Consider the following 15,447-nt stretch of genomic DNA (forward strand, 5'->3'; position numbering starts at 1 on the left):
CAGGACTATGGCTCCTGATCCAAGGAGTATCGACTGAGAATCACCACAGTCTCTTGAGAGTGTCCAGGCCTGGCTGCTAAGCTCCCTGCTCTGATTAGTTTGTCAAGTTCACAGTGTTCCAGAGTGCTGAAGCACAGAAATTAGGGAGGGGAGGTGGAAGGAAAATCACTGGAGCCTCTTACGATCTAACTTCTACTAACTGAGAGGAAATGTCTTATAAATAAACAACAGCAAGAGAAACAAAAAAAAAAAAAAAAAAAAAAGCCCATCCCGTCCTGCCAGAGGAATGTTCATTATTGTCTCCCGACGGAAAACTTTACACCACACCAGAATGCAGCCATGTCTCCTGAAACTACCTCCCTCAAAACAGAAAGAAAAAGAGAATCAGAAAGAAAAGGAGAACAAAAAAAGATTTTTTTTCATTTCCTTGAATTCTGTTGGGAAGTTCATGTCAGTTCCCAGTAGACAAACTAAGCAGTTTCAACAGTGTCACCGTTCTAGGATTTCTTGTGGAGGCTGCTTATTAGCAAAATTTCATTTCTGCCCAGATCATTGCTGTGCCATCCAGACATTTTCAGAAGGGAAGTTCAGGGAAGGGGTGGGGGGAGGGTGCGATTGTGGAGGAGAGGAAGGAGAGGACAAAGGAACATTCCTGATGAACCGGAATGCCCTAGACACGGCCATGAAAAAGCCAGCTCCACCCGCCACCCCACTACTGCTTGTTGAGGACTTGGTGATGCAGTGTGTTTAATCTACTTACTCTTTCTGCTCGGGAGGCTGAGGTTCCTACATTTCCAGCTCATGCTGGACTGTACCGTAAGCAACAAGTGAAATGAGTTCAGTGATCTCATTCTAGTCCTTCGACTCCTGTCCACATCGCTAAGCGACTGCACAGCTTGGCACAGGCCAGGATGAGTCAGCAGTCTCTGGTCATGAGAGGCCAGGCCTGGAATAGCAGGGGGGGTTTAGGTCAGAAGCAAAATGAAGCAGAAAGGCAGTCTAGATGGCAGGGCTCAGCTCCGCAATTCACGGAGATACTGCAGGTCAAAATGAAAGAACCTCATCAGCTCTGGGGTGAAGATTGTACAAAAAGGAGCAGCAAGGGAAAAACTTAGAACAGCTGCCTACCAAACATAGCAAGAACAAATTAGAGTACCACAGACAGAAAAAGAGGGCACGGGTAGAGGCCTGGAGGAGAAAAGATGCTCATTAAGATCTCTGGAATACCTTTTTTTCCATGTGCTCCTGAACTTGATTTAGGAAACAGTGGTTACCTATACACTATCCTGGTATTTAGGTATTGCTTTCCCAGTCTGGTAAGTAGCAAAACAAACAAAAGAAAAGCACTGCAGTAAAATAAAAAGAGGAAGCCTCATGTTCCATAAAATAATGTAATTATAAGTAAAAGCCTAATATCTCAAAGATGTGCATTTGGGTCAATAGTATCCTTGTATAGCCTGTAAAATCTGGTCACAAAATGGTTAAAGAGAAGCACTCCTTAAATTAAGCTTGGATGGCAGTAGAGAAGAAGTAAGAGAAAAGAAAGACATAAGTTCAATGATGGAACACAAGGGAAATATGAAATTGTGTCTATATTTCTACCCAGTGGGGTCAGCATAGACCTCCAACAGCAAGTGACACTTCTAGTCAACAGGACTTTCAAACACCTCTTCCTGTGCAGTAGTACTGTCATAAGCAAGAGGAGAGGGAAAAGAAAAACAGCCAGAGGAAAAAAATCACGTTCAACCTGAAAAATAAATCAGTAATAAACATTTTGTTTTGGAAGAGGCAAATCACCTGAATGAGCCAATGGATAAAGAAAAGACTTAGTGTATGAAACAAACTTAGAGGAGCCATTTCTAGACAAGGAAACTGAGGTGGGGACAGAATTATCAGCAAATAGTGGTGATGGCCCCAAAATAAGGAAGAAAGCAACTTCAAAAGTCAGATGGGATGCAGCAAGAATGGCAGGGAAAAGAGAATACCATCAACAGAGCTGGGAAATGCTAGTAAAATATTTCTTTACAGGGCTTTGAACAGGACTAATAAGGGCCCACCATATATTTCTAATTGTTATCCCTTAAGGACATACAGATGTGTAAGATGTGTAAAAAATGTAAATTTTATTTAGTTTTCATTCCAGAGGTCATTAAATCATCTCAACATGTCTTTGATAAACGCTTAACCTTGAGCAAATAAACTTTCTAGCCTCAGTTTTCTTTTTTTTGAAATGGAATATTATTACCTTGAATTATTGTAAGGACAGAATCAGTGTTTGTCAGTCCTTATCACAGTAGTATCTATCACAGGTTGAACACTCAGTAAAGTGTTATTGTTTATATTTGATTATCATATCATTTTCCTAAGTGCCAGTGAAAGAATCATTCCCAGTGCCGTTGCACTGTATTGAGTGGAACCAATATGAAGACTCCAGTAAAATCAGTCGAGTAACATTCCTCAGAGGATGTTGCCTTAAAAAGCTTGTTTCTATCTGGATACGTTAAACATTATGCTTGAACCCAGAGGACGTTAAAAATCTATTATGTTAAAATCTTGATTTGGGGTATCTATGTTGTCAAAGCAGCTTGGAGCTTAATAGTATTCAGTAACTAGAGACCTAAAAAAGAAAAAAGGGATTTTTAGAAGCTTCTCCAAAAGCAACAGGATAAAAGTGCTATCGGCCTTGACCGCATGATGAGGGTTTTTTAGCAAAGGGAAAACTTAGTCCAGTTGATCATCCCAGTCTAATTGATTAATTGTGGGTCTGACCATCTGGCTGATGAATGCTGACACCCAGCAGTGATTACTGTGAAACACAAATCCGGATGTGCTCTCCCTGATGCCTCCCACAATAATGGCAACGCTGAACTTAAGGTTAGTTTTTTCAGGCCTCTTGGCTCAGTCTCTTCATGGAACAGCAGTTGTGGCAGGGAATATTTTACTAGACCTGGTCAAGCATTATCTTCTCTTATTTCAGTTACCCACTCCTTTCCAACTCCACGCCTACCTGCTCCTGAGCCCTCTCTTGTATATAATCACTTTTCATGCAAAGCATTCCATCTGTAGTTTTCATCATACTGTCTGATTCTCTCATTTCCGGTTGCTCTATTCTGAAAAATATTCGATTGGTCTAAAAGACCTGTACTGCTATATCACAGGGAATCCTACTGAAACATTTTTATCGTATCTTCTTTGCAACTGGTTTACTTCAAATTATCCTGTGCTTCCAAATAAAGAAAATTATTTCACCAAACTCATGAATCTGATTATAAGGCCCACATATGGCTCAAGTTCTTCATGAGGTTAATAGAATACAAGGGTTAACAGAAGATAATTTTTGCATCTTAAACCTACATCTGATCCTTAGTTAGGGTGTCCGTTGGAGAAGATTCTCCCCACAAGGACTCTGGAGCACATTTCACTGCTAGAGAAAAAAGTCAGGCTCACATAAATAACAGGAATCAATAGCAATGCCACCCACAAACCAATCAAGATAACCTGTACATGGGAGAATTCTCTAACCAAATCCAATTTGAATGCATATATATAAACCCTGGAGAATTACAACCAAATTATTTTATTATTGTGGGGAGGCACAGGGGAGTAAACTGACATAAAATGTCTTGCAGAAAGTTGGCCAAAGAGTCACAATGAAGGAGAATCATCCATTTCCCCTCTCCTTTTCCCAGACTGACTTCCATCTCAGAATTCATCATTTTTCTTGCTCCCCACAGATGCTGAATTCTTCTATGTTCCAGGCTGGGTTAGTGTTAATTTTCGGTAGAGAATGGCAGTAGCATGCTGAACTACAGAGTTCCAGACTGGGAGTTGGGAAATGTTTTTGGCCTGACTGTCAGTAAACAACTATGTGTCTAGGGCAAGTCAAGTCCCTTAACTCCCCATGTCTCAGTGTCTTCATTGAAAAATGATAGGGTTGGACTGCCTGAACTCCATAGTCTCTGCCAACACTAAGATTCTATGGTTCTATAGCTCATTTCCTTTTTCTCTCTGGCACCAACCGCTCAACAACTCTGCTTATAGTCATTTCTCTGCTCTCAGTTACTGATGGAAAAATATCGCCTTCATTTACTACCCGGTATTTGTAACCTTTCTCTCTTTTTTTGATGCTAGATATTTTGAGTCGTAAACATGAACATATCCAGATAGATGCTTTAAATTTGAAAGCATTTAAGGAGAATAGCTTTCCCATGTAGAAACATTTAGTGCAGCTCGGCATGGAGGAAGCCAGGCATCCAAAAGTGGAGCAAAGGGGCCAATTCACAAATGAGAGGAAGCCTTTCATAATAAGAGTCTCCAGACTCTTCAATTTAGATAAAGCTACCAAATTCCAACTACTTTTCCAATCAATCCCAGACACCCTCACAGACACTTAGGACTATAAATTTGAGGACCAGCGCTGGCAGTGATGCAGTTCTTATTTCACCTCCACCATGTATTGCCAAGTAGGATTTAGGATGGCATAGTAATAAGAGCCAAGAGGACAATCTGTCATTTATTTTCCTCCAAACTTTTCAAAATTTCCCATTTGGGCTCTGTTTCCCAGTTTTAATTTGGTAACTGCCATTTTTCAGCATTTCTTTTAACAGGTTACTAATAATTTCTGATACAGGATCTCATATTTCATTTTGTGCTGCTAGAACTGCTGTTAATATTTCATCTGTCTTCAATTCAGCTCTGAATAAAGACTGCTGGGTTTTTAATACACGGTTAACACTTTGGTTCTGGGGATTTGATCACCAGTGTTCACCCAGTTTGTCCATATCTTGTTAGGTAAGAGTAGTAGATTATCTCAGAAATATCTCAGGGTGTGTGCTTAAACATTCTAGGGTTACATTACAGTTTCTTTTTCTGGATATTTGATGAAAACAACACAAACAAGTGTTCTGTGTTTGTTTTCCCAGGTAGCTTGCTATTTACTTCAGTACGAGTGTTCTGGAAGCAGAGAGCAATGGTTTAGAGCCAGGGCTCACAGGCAGATCTAAGTTCAAATTCTGGCTCTGAAATGTTACTACACATACCATGTTAGGCCAGTTCTTTAACCTTCCTGAACCTCTATTTTTCTACTTGTAAATAGGGATAATAACGGTATCTACCTCTATTGCTATAAGTTCTCAAAAAATGATGGGTATCATTATTTCCCTAGCATTAATAATCTACATATTCACATTATAGTGTTATTATTTTGCAACATCTTTTCAAGGCTAACAAATTACTTTTGAGTCCAGCCTTTTGTTGTTTGCCTTATTATAGTTTACATTAAAAAAAAACTCTCAGTGAAATCAAGTAAAATATTTTAAAATTGGGTCCTTAAAACCATACGTACAGTTAAAAATAGTATATAGCATCATATTCTTATGTCACTTTTCAATCTAGCATCAAATTCTCAAAACTCTTTGTTCATCTAATAGCCAGGCCTGGATAAGGCACATCATACTAATGCTAAACCATTCCATAAAGAGATGATTGATTTCCCCCTACTCCCAAACAATACAGATTATTTCAATATTCTTTGGTCATGTATCAGTCAGGGTCCATCAGGAGACAGAAACCACACAGCAATTTGAATAGGAAAAATTTAATATAAAGAATTCTTAACTATAACAGGGGATTGGAGTAATGAGGAAGTAACTAATAAGAAGAGGATTGTGAATTATATAAGAATAAGCAAATATAAGGAGCAACCACAACTTCTAGGGCTGATAGAGAGTGCCCAAGGAAGAGTCCCTTACACCTCTAGACTGGGATCTAGTCCTTGTTGGACAAGGCATAGCCAGTGAATGAATGAATGGCAAAGAAGTTGCTGGAGAGCTGTCAGTAAAACTTGCTGGAAAACTATACTCTAGGGTGCCAGGGAAGCTGTTCACAGGGAGGCTGTCTCATTTGAGGCACACTACTACATAAACCACCCGATGTGTGTATGTGTGCATGTGTGTGCTTGCATGTGTGTTGGGTGCTGGACGTAGCCCCTGGCTGCTGGGCACTGGAGAAGCTACCTGTGCTTCAGCTGCTGGGCACCGGGGCAGCTGTGTGTGCTGCAGGAGCCAGGCCTTAGAGAACCATGCGCACGGCAGGAGCCTGCCAAAAAATACACGGGGGCCAGGAAGGGGAACCTCTTTCTCCTATAATGTCTGTCTGATTCCTCACTGACAAAGCACACTCACACAGTTAGGAAAGGAAAAATATTTAAAGGACCCAGATACATTTTTGTAGAGCAGGCAAGGAAGGGTAAATTTGGATCTGAGAGGCAGTATATTGATAACTGGTAGAGTTATTTCCTTACACACTTTAGGAAATAACTCACTTTGGAGATTACATTCCAGTGTTCTCTTACTTACTATACTACTTACTAGGCCTGCTGTTTACCTTTAGTAATATACTGACTTTCTGCATAATGAAATAAATATTGTCAGAATTAAGGAAAATAATATTCTATTAAATAAAAGTGGCAATACTTGTATTTGTATAATGACCTTTTTTCCTCCACAAATGCTGCCCATATATGTTTTAATTGTTTATAATTAACAGATTAGGAAAAATGTAAAGAAATACTAAACTATTGACCTAAATTTACGCATTAGTGATCCCAGTCCAGAATTTCAACTAAGTGGGTAATCAGGAGAGTCACTGAAAACAACCCACAGCTTCAAGAGTGGTAAAGATGACCTCAACTACTATTTTTCCTTTCTCTCTCCTTTTCTTTTTGTTGACTCTAGAACCCATATTTGCTGTTCCATGACTCATTTTGGGGGAGGCTGTTAACTATGAGTTGCTATTTTTCAGAAAAATGTCACATATTTAGCAGGAAATTTTTCCTATGATTCTTGTCCTATATTGTTCTACCTTCAATATTAAATAGAAAAGCATAAGTAAATGACCAGTTTAATGCATTCCTCAAGGTATACAGTGATCACTGTCAGAAATAACTTTACATACAGATGGGGAGGTATACTCAAATACCTCCACTGTTTTCACCTAATTCCTTAAGAAGGGGACAGAACCTTTTATTCTATAACTAGAGGTAGGGTTTAAAAACACAAACACTTGACATTAGAAAGCATTGTGGTGGTGAGAGGCTGAGAGCACAGAAAGCAACTGGGTGAGAAGAGGGTCCTGTGGAGAGAAGACTGTCTCAAGACTAAGGCCACAAAACACCCATCTCACCCATTCACCTGTTTTTACTGATGCCTGGCTATAGCAATGCTATCTGTTCCCACTATTATGGGAAGGATCTACTTGTTTCCTTCAGTTGTGCTTTCTGAAAACCAGTGGTATTATCAAGCAAAACAAGCCCTGTTGGGCTGTCTCACGATCACACTGTAGGCAGTGCTGGCAGCTGCAGGTGGTTGTCTTTAGGATTTTCTTTTGTTTGTGTTGTGTGTGAAGACTGAGGATAAACCTAATGACACTGCATACATTGGATCCCCACCTCCCCAGCAAACACATATGCACACCTCTCCCCTGCAATTCCTGAGTCCAAAAGTAGATGATGACAAAGAAGAATTGTAAGTCCATGTGAATCAGGCAGGCAAGTCCATTTTATTTGAGCTTGCCCTTCTGTTCAGCTGGCTTTTCTGCTCTGACCCACTATACTTACCCTGTCGGCTGCTCTTACTAGCAACATGCCTTTTTAATCAGCCTTCCTGGGGTCTGCATTTGATTACAGCATTTGTGTTCTATTTTGATTCTTTTGTACTATGCCCTGTGGTGTTAGCTTGAAAGGTGTTATTTATAAAATGAAACTCTATTGTATTGCCACTTGGATTCAAAGAGTACATATAATATTAATGCAGAATGTATTTAATACCTTGAATCTATTAAATCAATTTCTTCATGAGAACACAGAATGGGAGGGAGGCAAGCGGGTTGGTAACCCAGGTAATAAGACTTCAGAATCACCTGCACTTTCCTTCACAAGCATTCATGAAAGCTGGCATGAGAATCTTTCTCTTAACGTCAGGGTTTCCAGAAGGAAGAGACTACCTTTCCTCAGCCAGATCAGTGCAGTGTGCACCTGTTTAAACATTCAATCATGAAAACCAAACATTTTCCTAGGCCTCAGATGCAAATTTTTGACTAAGGAAACCATGAGACGAAACATGGATATGACTTTTTTACTACCTAGGAAGATTTAGGTAAAGAAGGAAACCTAATCACCTGTTTCCAAGGAGCTGCTTTCAGGATTTGTAAAAAGAAGTAGATTCATTATGTTCCTAACTCCCCTCAAAAGAAGGCTAGGAAAATTCTAGTGATGCTAAGAACTGAGGCAGAGTTTCCAGGGTGGCATGTTCAGGATGATGTTCTCGCCTAGCCAAAGCACAGGTTTCTTAATGGCTGCTGGGCCTATAGTCAAATGTTTATGGATCAGATTGACGAAGGAGTCCCCAAATTTTCTTCACTTCTAGTTTTAGTGCAAACTGAAGACTGGAACATTATATCAATATATCACAACTTGCTTGTCACATCTGTTGCTGTACACATTCCATTCTTCCACTATAACCCTTTTTTTCCTGGCGATACATCTGAAATCATCAATGGCTGCTCTTCAGATAAAGAATAAGGAAGGATCAGGTGTGGAAGACAGTTTAGCAATCAGGCTCTGCAGAACTTGCTAAAAGAAACTGTCGCTCACAGGGGAAGCTGGCTATGCAGTCCTGGAGTGAGGGTTCCTAGAATTTCACCTGTTCTCACTCACTTGCTCATTGTATAACTCCAGGAAATTTAGGGTCCAGTTTTCTAATCACTAAAATTTGCATAACTATATTTACACCTTTCTACTTGCATTGGACTTCCTTAGGGATGAATGAGATAATGGTCTGGAATACTCTAAATTCTCTGCAATGAAGGTGGGATACAACTGCACAATATTATTAAAATGATAGTTCAGATCCCTTTTTTTTTTTGTTTCTCCAAATCCAGATACGAAAAACTAACAAATGAATGAATTTCCTCCCCTTTGGGAATGAATCATATGCCCTCATTCATAAATGACATCCCAAACATGAGGAGCTAGGATGTGTTGGGAAATATACATCCCAATCTTGAATGCATCCAGTTGTAAACTCCTTGCATGAAAAAATCACATTATTTATCTCTGTATCCATCTAGGTCCTACCATATTGATTTGCATCCTGTAAGTATTTCATTAATATTTGTTGAATTGTCCTGAAAAACGAGATCATACAATTCCAGAGCTGAAAGTTGCTGGAGATCATGTGAGTCCAGTTACCTCATTTTGCAGATGAGAAAACTGATGCCCAGATAAATTAAGTGACTTCTCCAAGTGCAATATTAATAATGTTACAGGTCTTCGAAAGAGTTAAAGATCTGTCACTGGAAATACATAACTCAATCAATTAAAACAAAATGAATGTTCTTTTGTCAAAATAAAAGTACTCTTCAGCTCAAATAATCTGAAGTATTCTAATCTAACCAAGGAGGTTGAAGACTAAAGCAATAAGTAAACTTCACTAAATGGCTATAGACCATACGTGTGCTAGAAATGCCGTTACTAAGGTTGTACATTTTAATACCATGCCTATCCCCCACTCCATTGGTATATTTTTTCAGGTAAAGTTAAGGTTGTGAAAACAAAAAGGAATTGCAAATCCTTAAAATTATGTAGGATTCATGGAGGTACAATTCAAAAATGAAATTACTTTCATTTATTATTTCAGTTTACTATTTAGCCATATTGTAGATGGTAAACTAAATTTAAATTCCAGGGTTCGGGAAACAAAATAGGACAAGACACTTTATCCTTTGTTAAATAGAAAGTGATCAGGACTATGAGAAAGATAATTTCCCTTCAGTGGAAGTTACTCATGTGGTATTTGCAGAATCAAGTTTGTTTGACTCTTGGCCTGAGTTGTCTGGTTAAATCAGTACCATGACAATAAAAGCCAGTCAAACTTTCCTTTTGACCAACTTGAATTTTTTTGAACAGTATTAAATTTCTTTTTCTTTGCTTAAATCAATCACGATATTTAAATTCTTGATTAGAATGCAAACAATTTGTAGTCAGGTATTTTAATGATCTCCTAAAAACTGCAGCAGATTGACTGGCATAGGACAGGAACTGAATGAAAGTAAAATGTCAATTACTGTAGCGTAGGAATCTAGGAATCTCCAGCGAACTACTTCTCATTTTTCCAAAGCTCCTTTCACAGTGGAAATCCCTGAAGGTCACAGAGAACAGAACTTGGAGAAAAGGGGGACAAGTGACAGCAACAGACTCTAGGCTTCCAATAGTTGGAGGGCCTGTTGGAGACTATCATTTGTATATCACCAAAACTTTACTCCAGAAATATAATCAGGTTTTCACAGATCAAGTTCAAATTATTAACTTGATATTTCAGCCTCCACTTCTTGCTTCACCTTGCTTAGGCATCCCAGGTTCCAGTACTACCCAACAAGTATTCTAGAGTGTAGCCAGACTATATTAGTGTTTCCCTTTATCTTGGTATTGCCAAGTGAGTCCTAAATTTTAAATTTTGTATTCTATTATCTCCATGATTTATTAAATCATGTCTGGACTTCTGTGTTGGAATATTATATATTCATTTACTATGATTCAATAAGCATCTACTATGTGTGAGACACTAGGAAAATAAATAGGAATAAGCCTTACTTCCTACCTTCAAAGAATTGAGGAATTCACAATGCAGTGTCTACTTCCCATATATAGCACAATATGTTCCTGACTTTAAGCTTTTGTTCTTCCCTTAGCTGGAGTGTCCTATTGTCATTCTTTTATCAGTCTGATTCCTTTAGTTATCTTGTAGTCCAGCTTATGTTCTATCACAGCCGTAAATCATTTTCCAGTTTTTGTAGTCCACATTAATTTTCTTTCTTCTTTTTTTCTTTTTTTTGACTAGTACAGCTGGAATAGACACTATTGCCTACACAATATCTATTCCCCTATTTCTTCCTACCTACAGACTCCTATTTTGTTCAGAGTGGCAATGTGCTTAGTCCTGAATGATGAGTTATAATATTTCTAAGCCAATTATGACAAATCTGTTCCCTGATTTCTTTGCCTCCCTAGCAACCAAGGGTGGCCTTGGGACCCAGTCCTAGTCAATAAGATCTATGTGGCAATCTGCTTGAGAAGCTGGTTTCTCAGAAAGCTTTTTCGTTTCTGATAGAGGTAAAAAGTGATCCTTCTGCTTCCCTCTTCTTCCTTTGAATATGGACATTATACTTCCAGCTGCAGCAACTATTTTGTGAACATAAGGCAACAAGCCCAAAAAGAAAGCAAAGATAAACCCAGAGATGTTGGCCCTGAGTTTATCACACACCAGCAGCTCTCTAGCTCTGGACTTGTTACGTAAGAAGCACAAACCCCTATTTGTTTAAGCCACTCAAGTCAGAATTTCTGCTACTGAACGCATTTCTAACCAAGAAATAATTTTCATAAGTTGAGTTATCCAAACTGCTCTTCCTAACTAGATGGTAGACACCGGTCACATTCTTGGTATTTAATAAATATTCATTTGCCTCATATCTTGATTATATATACTATACTAGACGTTCAATAAATGTAATGAAATGCTCACTCTGAAAACAAGGGGGAAATTTCTTTTAAGAAAAGAGGATTAAACCAGGTCAAAACAGAAAAACTTGAGTATAAAATAAGAAGTTTTATGACAAGAATTTGTTACAACCTAGTTCAGTTATTAATACAATAAAAACAAACTTGTAAAATTTTCTAAAATTAGTAGAAATATATTTTAAGTAAGAAATAAGACATTAGACTAAGCCCCAAAGGCATGGATGTTTTAAAGAAGAGATGATATAAATAAGATTTCTATTAAACATAGAGAAAACAATGCAATGCAGTCCTGGCTCTGTTAAAACTAAGTGAGGAGACTACACGCGTTAAATATCACTAACGACAAGGCATTTTCTCTACCCCTCAGGTAGCACGGCTGTGACTCACCCAAATGCTCCACACTCCTTAGCATGCTAATTAGCTTCCAAAACCTTTCACCTGACGTTTGGACCCACGAGTAAGGAAACTATTACAGTATAGCATTTGCTTTTGGAGAAAAGGCTACATAAGTTAGGACAGAAGCTATTTTCAAGTCTTCCAAATACTACAAATAATGGGGAACTGTTGAAGAGAGAAATAAGTAGCTTTGGGTCGTTTTAGGTTAGTGAACTTAAATTTAAGGTATGATTTAATCAGAAGCCAGAGTAATCACAGCAGGAGGTGGGGAAAAAGACTCAGAGCTGCCTGGATTTGGGGAGGACTTTGGTGGCAGCTTTCAGCTCGAGCTAAAGCTGCAGGATTCTGTCAGAGGCTCCACAAACACAGGGCTGCATTATGTAATGCATCTTGTATTCCTTTGTGAACTATTCCACAACTAAGTTTCATTAGTTTCCCCTCTCTAGACATTTTACCACTTCCAGGCTGCAACCTGTCCAGAAGGGAAACTTTCTACCTCAAATAAAAGTTTAAGTTGCAAGAAAACTGACATTTTTCCAGGAACTAAATCAAATTAATTTGAACTTTATACAGACTAGGAAAATACTTCTTAAGCTAGGTGGACCAAAGTAATCTCATTTGAAGAATTTCCAGATAATTCAGCAATAGTTTGAAATAGTTATCAAACTTTCTCTCGAGCTGTCATTTTCTGGTTATGTTATTCTGTGTTAAGTGTACCACTCTCAGAGGGTCACCGTTCAATATAGCACTTTATAGGCAAAATTGGAAGACAGCATGTTGCATGGATAGTACTTAGCAATACATTCTCATAAATAGTATCTTTGTTTTTCAAAACAAAATTTATTTTTGTGCCTGTCATGAGGGTATTCTAAGGTTAAACACAGTCCTACATTATCAAATTTAGTTTTGGTATATAAAAATCTATCTTTTAGCAGTTTAATTATTTTTATCAATTACTAACATAATATTACATAATATTAATTTTGATCAGCTGTAAAAATAATTTAACTGTTGGACAGATTTTTCCCTCTTAACATTTCAAATGTTGGTTTAACGCCTGTCAATTAGACCCCTATGAAAGTGACTAAGGTTTACTGGGGAATACTGCACAAAGCATGTCTGTTTGAGTTTCTGGGTTGTACACAGTCAAAGTTTAGATGGGAACCCCCAACGACCAAGTGGTATAAAAAAACGTGGAATTTGAATCTCAGCAGGTGGCACTCTTCCTTCTGACTTGGTCTTAAATGGATGCCCCCAGACTGTCATCTCTTGGGCAGAGCACGAGACTGAAGCATTCAATCGTGCTTATAGTGCTTAAGAACCAGCTTCATGGGAATTGGGAATCGGGGAAAGTTACAGGTCAGGTATATGAATTTTGATTCTGCTGGCCTTTTTTCATTCAAAATGCATCGCTCTTAAACCCAGAATTACGTCCTATAAGTTGAATGGTCATATTTCCCTATTTACTCAGGATAGTTTCAGTTCCAACTGTTCAGGCACAATTATTAATAGTGGTCACTTTCACTCTGAAAATGGCCCTAGTTTGGATGATAAATTATGGGGTTACCCTACATATAAGCTTTAAAAAAGTTATTTATAACACCATTTACAGTGATAATCATTCTCTTTAGGGCAAGTTAAAATAGTCACTATTGGTCAACTTCTGTAAAGAGAAAGAGATAAACTAAAACTTTATTACTTTAATCCTAAGGCTTCAACTGGAGAGATCTTGCCATATAAAAGTTTATTTTAAGATAAGAATAATTTTGGAAAATCATATTTCTATGAATTATTTAGGTTTTTTAATCTTAGATAGTACTGGGGTTTTTTTTAGCCCTATTTCATACAAGAAGGTGTATCTGCCCCTAAATTTTGTTGTAACGAAACAAACACAGTTTATGAAATAAAATTATTTAACTCTTGGATCTGAAGCCTAATTCAACTGTTTGCTCAGTTGGCAAATTCAAATAATCTCTGTGAACATCATTATTATTAACGCCTTCTAAACTACCTTTAAGGACATTTTAAAAACCAGAAGTGAAAGAGCTATATAGTCTGTAAAAAGCTGACATGATTTCAAAATAGTTATTATTATTCATTTTTATAATAAAGACGGCTTTTGGATGGACTGCAGAAAAACTGCAGTAACTAAGACTGAGCACACATATGGGAACAGGGGTCTTTCTCTAGAATCTCCTTCTTTTACAGCTTCATCACATTCTGGGTGACACCTGTGCATGGACATTCGTGGCCCACAAAGATCTAAGGGGGAAAGACTATGGACCTTGTGCACAGAGGCCTGAAAATGAAAGGCTGAATTTTCAAGTGCACAATTGTGGTCAAAGGTTTTGTTGGTGGTTTCATGAATTTCTGATATAGATAATCTTTCCTCAAGGGGAAAAGGAAAGGGAGACTTGGGAGCAAGAGGAGCTGGAGTAGAAGGGCTAGTTTGTGGAACAGAACAATTTTCTCTTTGCTCATCACATTTTAAAAAGAGATTCCTTGATCCCTACTGATATACTCCTCTTTCTTCTTCTTGATGATTCTCCTCTTTCGTCTCTGAAATTCTAAATTCTTTGGCCCAGAAAAAAATCTAAGTGTTCAGAGTTAATTCTCTTAGTGTGACATCAAAATTACATGGTAAATGTTTTTCATCTATACGAATGTAATCAAATAATTTTATTTTTTAAAAGGCCTCTGATTTTTTCCCCCAATTTTTAAAGAGACATTTCTTTCTTTTAGTAATTATAGGAAAGTTCTTATAAATTGCCCTTCATTTAAATAATTCAACAGGTAAATACACTAAACGGAGAGTTAATTCTTTAATGTGTGGCATTTTTGTCTGTTTACATTGACTACTGTGAGATTTAGGGCTCTAGTACCTAATGTGAGGCCCAAGACCTTCAGGTTTGTACAAAGTTTTATCAAGCAATTCTCTAATAATTCTGTTTTAAATATGTACTATTTGCAAAGGTGACTGACTGGTGGATAAAAGAGGAGTGAATGGTGAGAACCTGCAGAGGGGAGAGGAATGCCAACAAGACTGTACTTGTGTACCCATGGGCTGAGAAAGAGCACTGGAAATCTTCTCCCCATCACTTAGAGAGAAAAATCTCTCTCACACATTCCACCTATTACAAGTTCATTTGTGTTTAACAAGCCCCTGTTTTAAAATGCAAATCTGCCTTGTGAACCTGTAAACCTCATTCACACCTTACTGTTAATTACTTTTATATTCTAGAATCTGATCAACACTTAACTGATATTGGCAATCTAGGAATGAACAAATAGCTCAGGGTGTAAAAAAGGGAAATATGGGTGGAGTGGGGCTGGAGGTGATAGGGTAAAGATTTCATTTGTGGGCAATAGAGCATACTGATATTTTGCAGTTTTGTCCAGTAGCTCGGAATACCACAAAATGAGAACTGTTCTTGATTGCCAGTGCCTGGCTGAGATCAGAACAGACCTGGAAGCCTGAA

The 15,447-nt window shown here is 38.0% G+C and overlaps 1 protein-coding gene across 10 annotated transcripts in view; it reads right to left on the reverse strand.

Moving 5' to 3' along the window:
• The window catches only part of ZBTB20 (zinc finger and BTB domain containing 20), an 820,737-nt gene that overhangs the window by 307,358 nt on the left and 497,932 nt on the right, over positions 1–15,447 (reverse strand). Inside the window, exon 1 of one of the 10 annotated variants that reach the window (XM_022555847.2) lies at positions 1–15,447. This exon is cut by the window's right edge and continues 14,632 nt beyond it. The exons of the other annotated variants lie outside the window; for them this stretch is intronic. The gene's annotated coding sequence lies outside the window, so the exon portion shown is untranslated. 10 annotated transcript variants of the gene reach the window in all.

Source organism: Delphinapterus leucas, chromosome 4 (genome assembly GCF_059928025.1).
Source record: "Delphinapterus leucas isolate spDelLeu-1000000601 "Yukka" chromosome 4, BTC_Dleu_Yukka2, whole genome shotgun sequence".
Classification (NCBI taxonomy): domain Eukaryota; kingdom Metazoa; phylum Chordata; class Mammalia; order Artiodactyla; family Monodontidae; genus Delphinapterus; species Delphinapterus leucas.